The sequence below is a fragment of the Mobula birostris genome, chromosome 5 (genome assembly GCF_030028105.1).
Source record: "Mobula birostris isolate sMobBir1 chromosome 5, sMobBir1.hap1, whole genome shotgun sequence".
NCBI classification, from domain to species: domain Eukaryota; kingdom Metazoa; phylum Chordata; class Chondrichthyes; order Myliobatiformes; family Myliobatidae; genus Mobula; species Mobula birostris.
In genome coordinates, this window is record NC_092374.1 from 60,497,246 (window position 1) to 60,512,104 (window position 14,859).

At 43.1% G+C, this 14,859-nt stretch overlaps 1 protein-coding gene across 1 annotated transcript in view; it reads right to left on the minus strand.

Annotated features, from left to right (window-relative positions):
• Positions 1-14,582, minus strand: part of cemip2 (cell migration inducing hyaluronidase 2) — a 112,456-nt gene extending 97,874 nt beyond the window's left edge. Inside the window, 2 exon segments of the mRNA XM_072258109.1 lie at positions 12,762-12,867; positions 14,217-14,582. The gene's annotated coding sequence lies outside the window, so the exon portion shown is untranslated.
• Positions 14,583-14,859: the final 277 nt, after the last annotated feature.

Here is a 14,859-nt window from a genome sequence, read left to right on the forward strand (position 1 = left end):
CATATTCACAAAGGATATTAATACTGAAATGTCAACTCCACAGATGTTATTTGAGTGCTTCCAGAATGTTCTGTTTTATAACAAAGTAAACTTTTCCAGTTTTAATTCTCAGTCTGGTTACTCGCCCAGTGCATCCGATTCCCCCAGATACACAAGGGACAACCACAAACACAATGGGTTTACCACAGATATCATGTAAATAAAAATGGTTAAAAGTCCCAAACCAGCCATAATTGAGTTTCAGCAGAGAGGAAGTGATGATTAGGTGACTCCAAGGATGAAGAACTGGCTGTTTAAATAGCATTATGAAGCTGTATGTTTTGCAATTGGTTGCCATTTTTGAATGTCACCCTGAGTGGCCCAACTCATAGCTGGATTCAGGAAAAACAGAAAATGTCTAGCCTACTAGATAGAATGTACCTTGATTCCCTCCACTTAACCCCACATCTACGGGTTCCCTTCTCCTGTCTAGAGAACTACGCACTCCAACTACAGCCTGGTGATAAAAGCCTCCCTGCTGAAGACTCCTCGATCCGGTTACATAATAAACTGTGACAAGAGGCAGTGCTCACAACCCACTGCTAAATCTACAGCTCCAAGGAAACACTTCCCTGAGCAAGCCGGTTCCACTTCTCCTCAAGTTATAAATCAGTCTATCCTGCCTACCCAAAGTTACAATCTACCTTAAATCCTGCACTAAAATAACTATTGAATACCACAGAAAAAGGGGAAACCTTCTGATTAAACCAGAACTTAATCTGAAGCACAAACCCCAATTCTCTCTATTGGTGCTACATAACCTACCAAGCTATTCCATCCTTTTCTGTTTTTACTAGATAGCAGGCAAGTTAACACAACATATCTGCTTTGACGTTTATGCTCCACACAAGCTCATCTACATGCCCTGGCCTTACATCAGCAAGCCCTTCTAGAGCAGGGGTTCCCCCAACCTGACCTCTTGCTTTATGGTATTGCTCCATGGCATAAGAAAAGTTGGGGACCCCTGTTCTAGAATCACAATCAGATTTATAATCACTGACATATATCGTGAAATTTGCTCCCAGTTCCCCACTCTCTGGTGAAGAAGTTTTCTGTGATCTCCTTCTTGGAATTAAGAGCAAAACTCAACATAAAAATCTGGAGGAATTCACCACGTCAAACAGCATCTATGAAGAGGAGTAAATAGTTGATGTTTTGGGCTGAGACACTTGATTAGGACTGGAAGAGAAGGGGGGAAGAAGCCAGAAAAAGGAGAGAGGGGAAGGAATGCAACCTCCTCTTTGTTGCAAGTAACTCTGGTTACCAATGCTGATGGCCTCTAGCATTAATGCTGCCCATAAGCACAAATGTTCTGCGCCAATTCAGTTTGAGAGGGGAGAATAAAACATTAAACAGTACAGTACGATAATGAAAGAGTTTCCAAAATTCCTCCTCAAATTCTAGGAGTCAAACTTCACAATGTAATTAAATGCTCCCTCTCTTCCACAGAAATTAAATCATTACTTCAGCAATTTCTCAAAAATGTTACTGCAATCAAAACTCAAAAAAACACAACAGTTTTCATTGTTAGCAGATTAGCAGTCAGGAATTCCTGCCCACACGAAAAGCAGCAGAGTCAGCTATGGTACCACAGGTCAGTCGCCTGACTTAATTAGAAGGTTATGGGTTCAAGTCTCACTCCGAGGTCTCGAGCACAAAACTCCAGCCTGGTGCTCCTGTGTAGAACTGAAGAAATACACTACTGCCATACTGATGGCAAAGTCTACAGGTCCTATATACCCATAGACTTTGCCATCAGTATGGCAGTAGTAAGGCTCCCCAGAACCCACAGCACCGGTGTGGTAACAAGCCACCTCTTCCGAAGTATTACCAAAGGAAAATAACACTGGTTTCAACTGACAGCAAATCATTTTAAGATCAGAATCTACTCTCAATGAACAGTCCTCCGTGAACCCAGCAGTTAGATAACTAGTTCCTCTTTCATTTCCTAATTTACATTGATAAATAGCTACCATATATGTATTTGCAAATTTGACTATCATTGGTGAATCCAACAGAATGGAGTCAGCTCTGAAACCAACAGCCTGCCCCTTTCCAACAAACACAAGTTCTCAGCAACAGGTACACTTAAAGTGAAAGAGTCACTGAGTTGGCCCACCATATCCATCCTAACCTTTTTGCCCAACTGCACTAATCCCATCTGCTCACATAAAGACTCTATTCTTCTATGCCTTGCTTATTTAGACTGACATGCCTTTAAATTCAAGTGTAGTCATTGTATCGGACTCCACCACCTCCATTAGCAATGTATTCCAAACATCAACCACTCTGTGAGAAGGTCCTGCAGATCACCTTTAAGATTCCTACCTCTTGCCTTAACCCATGCTCTCTTATTATTGGGATCGCTACCATCAGAAAAAGGTATTGCTCATCTCCCAGGGCTGAAATGGCTACCACAAGGGGGCATAGTTTTAAGGTACTTGGAAGTAGGTACAGAGGAGATGTCAGGGGTAAGTTTTTCCACACACAGTGTGGTGGGTGTGTCGAATGCACTGCCAGCAACAGTGGAGGAGGTGGATACAATACAATCTTTTAAGAGACTCTTGGATAGGTAGATGGAGCTTAGAAAAATAGAGGGCTATGCACTAGGGCAGTGGTCCCCAAACTCCGGGCCGCGAAGCATGCAGGGGTACAGCAGTAGCTGGAGTGCACCCAGCACATCTTTAAGAAAAAAGCTGAAATAAACAAGCTAATTAATTAGGTGCCGCCCAGAAGCCAGTCTTCATTAGAGGAACTGAGGTGGAGAGGGTCAATAACTTTAAATTCTTCGGCATTAAGGATCAACGTTTCTCTCTCTGAAAAGTGTCAGAGGATCTGTCCTGGGACCAGCACGTAACTGTCATTACAAAGAAAGCACGGCAGCGCCTACACTTCATTAGAAGTTTGTGTAGATTCAACATGTCACCTCGATCCTGACAGCCCTGTCTTTTTAGCCTGTCTGGGCCGGCGTTTAAATTGACCAAACAATGGAACAGATAAAGGCTCCAGCGCCCTGGAAAGAGGAGTGAACATCACGTAGAGCAAGTGAAATCGGCAATCACCTCTGATCTGGCCCGACATTTACGTGCCGGACGGCACCTAATTAATTAACTTGTTTATTTTGGCTTTCTTCTTAAAGATGTGCTGGGTGTGCTCCGGCTACCGCTGCACCCCTGCATGTTTTGTGGCCCGGTATCGGTCCACGGCCCAGAGGTTGGGGACCACTGCGCTAGGGTAATTCTAGGCAATTTCTAGAGCAGGTTACATGGTTGGCACAACATTGTGGGCTGAAAGGTCTGTAACGTGCTGTAGAATTCTATGTTCTATCCCATCTATGGCCTTCATAATCCTACCAATTTGCCCCTCAGCTGATCTAATCTCTCCCCATCAATGAAAGTTCTCTAATCCAGGCAATATATCTGCATTCTCTCCAGCACAATCAATTCTTCCTATAGTCTGTGGCAACCAGAACAGTGCACAGTATTCCAAACGCAATCTAGCCCGTGCTTTGTAAAGTCCCAACATATCATCATCATTACATGCTGCGTCTTGTAACATGGGTGATTATGGTCTACGACCATAATTGTTCTTCGTAAATTTTTCTACAGAAATGGTTTGCCATTGCCGCCTTCTGGGCAGCGTCTTTACAAGACGGTTGACGCTAGCCATTATCAATACTCTTCAGAGTATCGCCTCCCTGGCGTCAGTGGTCGCATAACCAGGACTTGTGGCATGCATCAGCTGATCATACGGCCATCCATCACCTGCACCCATGGCTTCACGTGACCATCGGATATATATAACTCCTATTTGACAAATCACCATTAAAAGAACATCTCAAAACAGAGTGAATTTATAGGTCCAATTACTGTTGCTAAGATGGAAACAATTTGCAAAAAGTACCCCAAACTTGATGAAACAACTCTTAGTAAAATTTTAAAAAGTTAAAAAAATGCTGCAAAAGCTCTGTAACTCAGGCTGCTTCACTTTCCACTGTTGCTGTCCAAATTGCTGAGCACTTGAGCATTTTCTGCTTTCATTTCATACTTCCATCATCTGCACCTCTATAACATTCAGTTGTCTCTGTTAGTGATACTAATTATAAACTAGGTCACCAACCACCATGCAGCTCTCTCCAGTGTTAGCTGAATAACTCCTCCAAATGCCATCATTCTGATGTGATGAGAAAAAGGCTTTTTTTTGTAAATTACATGTTCACCCCTTTGAGGTATTGACTGACATCCTGAACATTTTCAGGAATTGTTTATTTCCAGCACAATCCATTTATGGTATTGTATTGTGATATTTATACAAAGGAGCAGTCAAAGGGCAGGCCAAGGAAGATTCATCACTCATTAGGTGGGTTTTGTTTGCTACTGTAATGATTCCAAAGCCTTCGCCTCCCTCTGAGGAGATGAATGGTCAATCCGGGCTGAGGTCCAAGTTGGTACTGTACCAGCTACCACTTGCCACCTTACTGTGTTTCATACTGCTGGTAGCAACTATATCAGATACCACCAGCACAAAGTTCACTGCCCTGAATGCCAACCAAGTACCCCACTACAGGGCCTCCTCACTCAGAGTCCGTGGATTAAGCAAACACACGTGGGCAGCCAGCGCTGTGTTATTTACTTCCTCCGAAGGTTAATGAAATTCAGCATGTCCCCACTGACACACACCAATTTTTATAGATGAATAGAAGGCATCTATCCTGATGCATCACAGCCTGTACAGGAACTGGTCTGCCCAAGAACGCAAGGAACTGCAGTAACTGGTGGAAGTAGCTCAGCACATCACAAAAACCAACCACCCCTCCATGGATTCTGTCTACACTTCCCACTCCCTCAGGAAAGCAGAAAGCATTATCAAAGACAACTTCCACCAGAGCCATTCCCTCTTCTTCCTAATTTCCTGAAGATATAAAAGCCTGAGAATATATCAGGCTCAAGGACAGCATCCATCTTAATGTCACCAGTGGAGCCAACACACTTGGCAACTATTATACCACTTACTGTGCCATCCCACACCCGCACTTCGGAAAATCTGATCACCTGGCTGTTCTTCTACTCCCAGTACACAGGCAGAGACTAAAGGCTGCAGCACTAAGCACTAGTGATGAGGACCCAGAAGATATAGTCAAGAGAGGTGGCAGAGCACTTTGAGTCAGTGGACTGGATAATATTAAGGAATTCATCTTGGAATCTAAATGAATTTGCCACAGTTGTCAACAACACCATCAAGACCTGTGTGGATGAGTGTGTGCCTTCAAGAGCACACCAGACATACCCAAAGCAAAAGCCGTGGATGAACCAGGAGATTCGTAGTCTCGAGTGGCATTCAAGACCAGTGAACCAGAACTATATAATTCGTCCAGATACGGCCTACCGATCTACAGAAACCCATTTTAAAAGCGGAGAAAAACACAATTCTGATTGAACTTGGAGAAGGAATTGGATGCACGTCAGCGCCGGCAGGGTTTGCAGGCCATTACTTCCTGCAAGGTGAAACATAACATCCTGAATGGTTGTGATGCTTCACTCCCAGATGAGCTCAATGCCTTTTATGCGCATTATGAAATGGACAATAAAACGACACCTGTGCAAATCCCTGCAACATCTGGTGACCCTGTGATCTCTGACTTGTAGGCTGACATCAGAACATCTTTCAAGAGGGTGAACGTTCACAAGGCATCAGACGCTGATGCCGTACCTGGTAGGGCACTGTAAACCTGTGCCAACCAACTGGTGGGAGAGTCAAGGACATCTTCAATCTCTCACTGCTGCATTTGAAGATTCTCAGCTGCTTCAAAAAGGATGACAATTGGACAAATGCCCAAGGAGAGCAGGGTGAACTGCCTCAATAACTATTGCCCACTTGCACTCTCATCTACAGTGAAGTGCTTTCAAGGGGTGTATCATGGCCAGAATCCACTCATGCTGAAGAAAGGATCTGGACCCGCTGCAATTTGCCTATTGCCACAATAAGTCTGCAGTGGCTACCTCACTGGCTCTCCACTTCGCCTTGGATCACCTGGATAATAGCAATACTTACGTCAGGCTGCTGTTTATTGATTACAGTTCAGCATTCAATACCATCATACCCTCAGTTCTAATGAATCAGCTCCCAATCACGGGCCTCTATACCGTTATCTACAACTGGATCTTTGACTTCCTCATTGGGAGGCCACAATCAATACAGATCAGAAATAATATTTTTTTCCTCGCTGACAACAAACACTGATGCTACTCAAGGATGCGTGCTTAGCCCACTGCTCTACTCTCTCGCACTCCACCCCCATGACTGTGCGGCTAAGCACAGATCAAACAACATCTATAAATTTACCGATGAGACAACCATTGTTGGCAGAATTTCCGATGGTGATGAAGAAGTGGAGAGGAGTGAGACAGATCAGCTCATTGGGTGGTGCTGCAACAACAACTTTGCACTCAGCGTCAGTAAGACCGAGGAATTGATTGTGGACTTCAGGAAGGGGAAGTTAAGGAAACGCACACCAGTCTTCAATGAGGGATCAGCAGTGGAAAGGGTGAGTAGTTTCAAGTTCCCAGGTCTCAACATCTCTGAAGATCTGTTCTGGGCCCATCATACTGATGCAATTACAAAAAAAGTATGGCAGCAGCTATATTTCATTAGGAGTTTGAGGAGAACTGGTATGTCACCAACAACACTCGCAAATTTCTGCGGATGTACCGTGGAAAGCATTCTAACTGGTTCCATCACTGCCTGTTATGGAGGGGACCACTGCACAGGGTTGATAAAAGATCAACAAATATATACCTTATTGAAATTTGTAATTTTTATGCATTGTACTGTACTGCTGCGGCAAAACAAATTTCACGACATATGCCAATGACATTGAACCCGATTCTGACTCTTGAATAGACATCTTTTGTGATAAAGATGAACTTTCAATCCCTTAATCTTGCTCAGCATGGCCTTTGCACCTTATTTCTCTACCGAAACTATCCTTTCTCTGTAACTGTAACAGTATACTCTGCAGGCTGTTATTGCCTTTCCCTTTGTGCCTCCTCAATGTACAGATTTAGGAATGGTCTATATTGATGGCACAAAAAACAAAGCATTTCACTGTACCTCAGTGTACGTGACAATAATAAAGCAATCACCAATTGTTGATACTTAATCATATTGCTTTGTGCAACCTCAAAACACATCTCAGAAGTTCAAATGTCCGATTCCAAGCGCACAAAACAACAGATAGAAATGTACTAAAACCAGTGACACCAACAGAAACAATTAGCCCTTGCAGTCAAAGGTCACAGGTGGTTCCTCACTTCACCATGCCAGACTGGGTTTTTTTTTTGAAGGAGTTATCACATTAGTCCCGTACCCTGCCCCCCCCCCCCCCCACCGTTCCTTCTACATGTCACTGCAAGTGTACCTAATTCCCTTTGGAATGTTCCCAATGAATCTGCCTTTGCTGTCCTTTCAGCGCATTAGTCAATTCCTCTCCTCCTCTTCCTGTAGTTTGCATAAGATTACATCAGTTATACACCACAGACTCAGGCCTATCAGCACAATCGGCCCAGTTTGGCTTTGAGGCTCCCCTTGAATTCTCCAGTCTTTCCCACCCTATTTGCATAATCCTCTCTTTCTACCCCCCAACTCTACTGCCACTCCTTGAAAGCGCTTTTACAATTCTCTCAATCTCTCGCAATGAATTCCACATTCTCAGTGCTCTGTAGGTAACAAGGTTTCACCCAAGTTCTCGACTGGACTTCTAGGTGACTGTCTTATAGTGATAGATGCTAGTAGGATACTTCCTTGCATTCTGTGTCAAGACCTTCTACAATTTTAAAGCCCTCTACTCAGTGTTGTTTTCTCAAGAGACCCAATTAACTTAATGACAAATATCTGAAATCTGTGTCCTCTAATTACCAAACTTGTTCCCTCATCCTTGGTTTTCCCAGAAGAACAATACCAGCTTTTCTTGGCTCTCTGTCAAGCCCCAATTGTTCATCTCTGCTACCTCTGCAGTAGGTTTAGTACCTTGGGACTGGACAGGGACCTCACAGCTCCAGTGATCAAACGTCATTCCTGCCCTCAATTCGGATTCAGAATCAGGTTTATATCCCTGATGTGTGATGTGAAAGGTGTTGTTTTGCAGCAGCAGTACAGTGCAAGCCTTAAATGGTCAGTTACAGAAATAAAAGTGCAAAAGATGAATAACAAGGCAGAATTCATGGATTTATGGATTATTCATAAACGATGGCAGAGGGGAATAAGCTGTTCTTAGAACGTTTGGTGTGGGTCTTCAGGCTCCTGTACCTCCTCCCCATGAGTGTGAGTGCTGTCTGTTTGGAGGTTGTTCTTTGACAGGGTAGGTTTCCTCTGGGTGCTCTGGTTTTGTCCCACGTCAGAAAAACGAACGAGTTATACTTTATACTTTATTGTCGCCAAACAATTGATACTAGAACGTACAATCATCACAGCGATACTTGATTCTGCGCTACCCGCTCCCTGGATTACAAATCGATAATAAATATTAAAAATTTAAATTATAAATCATAAATAGAAAATAGAAAAATGGAAAGTAAGGTAGTGCAAAAAAACCTAGAGGCAGGTCCGGATATTTGGAGGGTACAGCCCAGATCCGGGTCAGGATTAGTAGCTTAAATCAGTTCTTGTAATTTTCCCCTTGCTTGCAATCTAAAGTGGTAGAATTTAGGGGGCAGTTGATGGAAATGTGAGGAGAAAAACCTGGACTGGTGTAAATGGGGAACGATATCTCGCATGGATTCAGTGCACTGAAGGGCCTGTTTCTATATTGTAGATGTCAGAGACTCTAAATTTCATCTCAAAACTTTTCTGAGTTTGATTTCTGATGAGATGATTCAATAAAATTTCCAATGCAATAGAATAATGCAATTGTCCAATCGATACAGCATACAACTACATGTACTCATCTTTCAATCCTGACAATGAGTGATAAGACTGTGATAAGCTCTTTTCTTACTAAAAAGCAGAGAAAAATCCAACATATGCAATGTCTCTAGAGCATTTTGTTTGTGTCCTTAAAAAGAGAACTAAAATTCACCAGCGCAGATAAATGTGCAGACATCCAAGAAAAAAGAAGTTCACAACTTCAAGACATCCAAAACGCTACACCACAATGTAATGCGGCTTTGAATTTGTGAACACAAAGCTAACAGGCTTCATCTGTGAAGGGGATAAACAATTAAGGTTTGGGTCAAGCCCCTTTACTAGAACTGGAAAACAGAGAAAGCAAGTTAACAGAGAAAGGGCTGAAGGATGAAGGAAACATCACTGATGGGGAGGCCAGTGTCGCAATGGGGATATTGATATTAGTATTCTTGTCGCATATACTGAGACACATATAAAAGTCTTTTTTCTGCACTCTTCCAGACAGATCATGCCTTAAATAATTACATCAAGGAGGCAAAAAGAAAACAAAATGCAGTTAAAATTCAGCACAGATAGACAAAAGCATATGAGAGATCCAGTCAAGTGGGATACAAGTTATCCTTGGGCCCAGTGGTATGTGCTGCGGTGTCTTCTGCCTGATGGGGAGGGGAAGAAGAGAGAAGACAGCTCTAACACAGTTAGAGACTGGCAGGTACGATGCTGTGGGCATACTGAGTCGAGGCTGAAAGAAGATGATAGTTGGGAGCATAATGTTCAAGGATACACCTCATATCAAAAGGACACACAGGGAGTCAGAGGGGTTGGGTTGGCTCTGTTGGTAAAAATGAAATCAAATTCTTAGAAAAAAAAGTGACATAGGATCTGAAGATCCTATAGTATCCTTGTGGGTAGATTTAAGAAACTGCAAGACTAAAGAGAACCCAATGGGAGTTGTATGCAGACCCCCAAACAGTAGCCTGGATGTAGGATACAAATTACAATGGGAGATAGAAAAGGCCTGTAAAAAGGGCAACTTTATGATAGTGAAGTGGGGTTTCAGTATGCGGGTAAATTTAGACAGCCTTTTAGATCAGCTTTTTCTTTGGCCCACTCAGGGAAAAGCAATTCTGGATTGGGTGTTGTATAAAGAACGAGATTTGATTAGACAAAGAAACTCTTATGAGGTAGTAATCATAAGATGATAGAACTCACCCTGCAGTTTGAGGGGGAGAAGCTAGTGTCAGATGTACCTATATTACAATGGAGTAAAGGGAATTATAGAAGCACAAGAGAGGAGCTGGCCAAAGTTGATTGGAAGCAGAACTATCAGGGATGACAGCAGAGCAGCAATGGCTGAAGTTTCTGGGGGCAATTTGGAAGGCACTGTATAGATATGTCCCAAAGGTGAATAAGTATTCTAAAGGGAAAATGAGGCAACCATGACTGACAAAGAAAGTCAAAGACAGCAAGACAGCAAAAAAGCAAGAGAGGCATACAATATCGCAAAAATTACTGGGAAGGTAGAGGATTGGGAAGCTTTTAGAAAAATAACGGAAGGCAACTAAAAGAAACCATAAGTAGAGAAAAGATGAAATATAAAGGCAAGCTACTTTGAGACCACTTAAGAAGAACTTAATCTGTGTCAAAATGGTCAATAACCAGAGGGCACCTAAACCAGTGAAAAAGGATGGTTCTTTTACAAAAGAAACAGCACGTTGTTGCGGTCAGGATTGTGTAAGCAGACCCAGCAGCAACTTTCAAAAGGAAATTGAGTACAAACATTTGTATGGTGGAAAACTTCCATGGCTGTGAGAAAGGAACAGAGTGGGACCAACTGGAGGGCTCTTCCAAGTAGTTGGCTGAGGCACAATGGGCTAGTTAATTGCTTGGAACTCTTACAGCAGAAAAATGTTCCAAAAGCACACACCAAATGTGATGATATTTCACAAAGGCAATTCCTGTTGTGGCATTTTTAACAATGACCAAAGTAAGGTGAAATTGGTACCAAAGGCTGTGTTGCACAGCTCAGTTTAAGATTAGGAGTCATAGAGATACTGAGCCAAAGAATTAACTTCCTAAACTGAGGCATTGTGTTTTCCTATGAGCCATGACCAAAGGCAACTGCCGTGACCTTTATCCAAATATACATCCTAAAATTTTAGTTTTAACTTTTTCTTTTACTTAGGACAATACAGGAGAGGGACAGGCGCTTCGGCTCACACTTAGCTAATGACACCTTATTAAACTTATCCCTTCTGCCTGCACATGCTCCATATTCATCCATTCCCTGCATACCCACATACATGTCCAAGAACCTTTTAAATGCTTCTATCATACCCTGCTTACATATGACTGCATGGCCAAACACCCGTGTAATCACATGGTCAAGTTCGCCACTGACACAACAGTCTTTGCCAGTAATGATGAGACAGTCTACAGAGAGGAGGTTGAAGAACTTGAGGCCTGGTGCCAGGCAAGTAATCGTTTCCTCACTGTCAACAAGACAAAGGGATGGTTATCGACTTCAGGAGAACTCACACCCCTCTTTACATCAGTGGCACGGCAGTAGAAACTGAGCAGTTTCAAAATCCTAGGAGTGCACATCTCGCACAACCTCTCATGATCCCAGAATGCATTCCACACTATCAGGAAAGTTCACCAGCTCCTATACTTTGTGAGAAAGCTGAGGAGAGCAGGACTAGACACATCTATACTTGCAACATTCTACAGTAGAGAGCATCCCAATAAGCTGCATGGTACTGAAAGCGCACTACAGCAAACAAGAATGCTCTACCACAGGTAGTCAAAAACTGCCCAATGCATCACTGGCACCAGCTTACCCCCATCAAGCACTTATATGCAGAAAGGTGCCGGAAAAGGGCCACATCACGAAGGATCCCACCCACCTTGCTCACAGACTGTTTGTCCCACTCCCATCAGGGAAGAGGCTATGTGACATCCAAGCCAGGACCACCTGCTTCAAAAACAGTTACTTTCCCCAAGCAGCAAGGCTGATCAACATCTCCACCTACTAACCCACACCTCCACACACCCAATTAACACTGCTGTATCATTTCCTGTCAGTCACCTTATGTACAGACACTCCTGTATGTATTGTCAATTTATGGTCATACAATGTATAAGCTACTGTACCTTATGTACATATGTTTATTGTGTTCTTTACTTTATTGTGCGGCATTGGATACAGAGTAACAATTATTTTGTTCTCTTTTACACTTGCATACTAGAAATAACAAAACGATCTTGAATTATATCTGCCTCCACCACCATACCTGGCAGCCATCACTCTACAAACACAAAATGCTCTGCACATCTCAGGGCAGGCATTTAAGGTGAGAAGGTGAATGTTCAAAGGAGAAAAGCATAGTGGCTGGGTGCCCTGTCTCTGCCTCCCATAATTTTATAAGTTTCTATCAGTCTCTCCTCAGCCTCTGCCATCCCAGAGAAATCAACACAGGTTTGCCAGCCTCTCCTCATCATGCATGCTATCTAATCCAGGAATGGTGCTGGTCAAACTCTCCTGCAGCCTATGTAAAGCCTCTGACATCCTTCCTATAATGAGATGACCAGGTCTGAATGCGATGTTCCCCCAGATGGGCCCTAATCAGAGTGCTGCTTCCATGATCCACCAGCTGAGGAATAAGGTTTGACATGGTGCCCAAGACAAGCTACTGCATTGCTTTTACATCCATTTCCAAGCCTCCCTGTGGCACTTAGTCACTGGCACTCTTACTTCTGGGACCATGAGATAGAGTGCATCCACAAGGGAGGGTAGATGGGGCCTTGGATTAGTGTCTCACCTGAAAGATTGTCACCAAAACATTTCCTCGCTGCTGTACTGGAGATCAGCCTGGATTGTATACCAACACTGGACTTGAACCTTCAAACCCAAGAGAGTTCCAGTGACTGCAACACAGACCCCCAGAAAATTACTTAGCACACTATCACAAGGCATTAACTCAGAATCACTGGAAAACGGTTAAATATGACTACAAGAAAAACAAAAGGTGTATATTTAATATAATCAGCAAAATGACATTAAAATTTGGTGTCAGGTGGAATGCACGATCAGAAGGGCCAGGTAAAGCAGATTAGAGAGGAAGCTCACTAAGTAAGGGAAAAAATGCAAAGCAAGAGTTGAGTTAGCTCAAGAGTTCTTTCAAAGCGCCTCTGTAACTTCCAGGGTTCCAAAACTGCCCACACAATCCATTGGGAGCTCACTGCAGTGCAGATAGGCATACCACCAAGGCTAAGTCTAGGGTTACTGTGGAGAAGCCAAGTTCTAGGATCTGAATCACACCTAAAAAAACTCATGTCCTAAGGGAATTCTGACCATTGCTTTTTAAAAACCGTCTGCTTACGTTCGTATCAAAGAATGAAAGATCAAACAGGAAACTTACGCGACTAGTGCAAATTGCTTCTTTTTGGTTTCCAAAGAAAGCAATGGTATATACAGCTGTTACAATTTAGATTGCATGGTATCTCCATAGACTGACCCAATGTAGAATAATACTGAGCATGTTATGGCTTTTTGAGAGAGATCAAACTCTCCTATTCATTCCGATAACAAAATTACCTCAAGTATTTATTTAAAACTTGACGTGTTTGCGTCAAGTATTTATCAATTCCCTTCTGAAAGCGATTAATTCGAGAGCAATGCTCTGTCATTTGACACACTACAATGCCGCTTAGAACAAAATTCCCATCTCATTTTTCGTTCTCCTGCCAATAGACTCCCAGCTAGTGCCTGACACTCCTAGCACACCGGGGAGCTGTTTCGCCCTATTTGCTGGGCGACTTGTCACATCCTCACTGATGAGGGGAAGGGAGGTGGGGGATGGGCAACACCCTTGTTCATAAGAAACAAAAGGAGGTGAAGGAACATCACGCAGACCTCTTTATCTTTCCTACCAATTCTCCAACCATGTTATACTCGTAACAAAATAATACCACTTGTATCTCGACTCCGTGTAAGGTGACTGCCCCCAAGTACCCACCGACACACATATACAGCAATCTCTCCAACTCATTCAGCTTACTCGATTGTCATTTTCACCAGAGTGTAATGAAATTTCCTGCTCATGTGAAGTTCAAGGATTAAATAGATAAATAATAAATTCATTAACTACAGCGACAGTGGGGCAAAACTAGTTTTGAAATCCGTACCAGACGTATCTATGCCGTTGTCTGAACTTTCTAATGTTCAGACCACAAGATTATCAGATGGGACTGGGGGAGGGGTGGTATTTCCTTACCTTATTAAGATGTGCAGCGTTTTATTTAAAATACACACACGGGATGTTACGATGTGTCAAAGTCACTGGCCTTCATGATCGGCACACGGCTCTCAGCATCTTCTTCAGAGCCGTTCACGTCCTCGGCAGTGGAGTGCTTTTTATTCTGGGGCGGAGTGTCGCTGGTGGCTGTTCTAACCTCCTCCGGCCGCTACATCGCAACATGCGCCCCAAAACTCGGCTTCCCGCTTCTAAGTTGTGATTCCTTTAACTTTCCTAAACTCCAAAACTTTTGTGTGTGCACGAAAGAAAGAGAAAAGGAGAGAAATCCTCCTCTCGCCTTGATCCGAGTCAGGGCAGTGCATAGGAAAAGGAAGTGTAGAGAGTTCGGATTGGGTTAAATCAGCCACACGAATAAGGTGGGGTTTCGCTTTGTCGTCATAGATTTTTTTTCGCTCTGGTGGTAAATCATTCTTTCTCATTTCCATCCAGAAACGAGTAACTGACGACCTCTAATGGGCATCTCATGTATATCCAACCCCATTTTATACAGCTTCTCCCGACTGCAATGTAAATACCGTGTTGATGTCCCTTGTAATGAATCGCTTTAGCTGGACGAAGCCCTTGGTTTTGATCTTTCTGGAAAAAGGACAAGTGCTGTTGA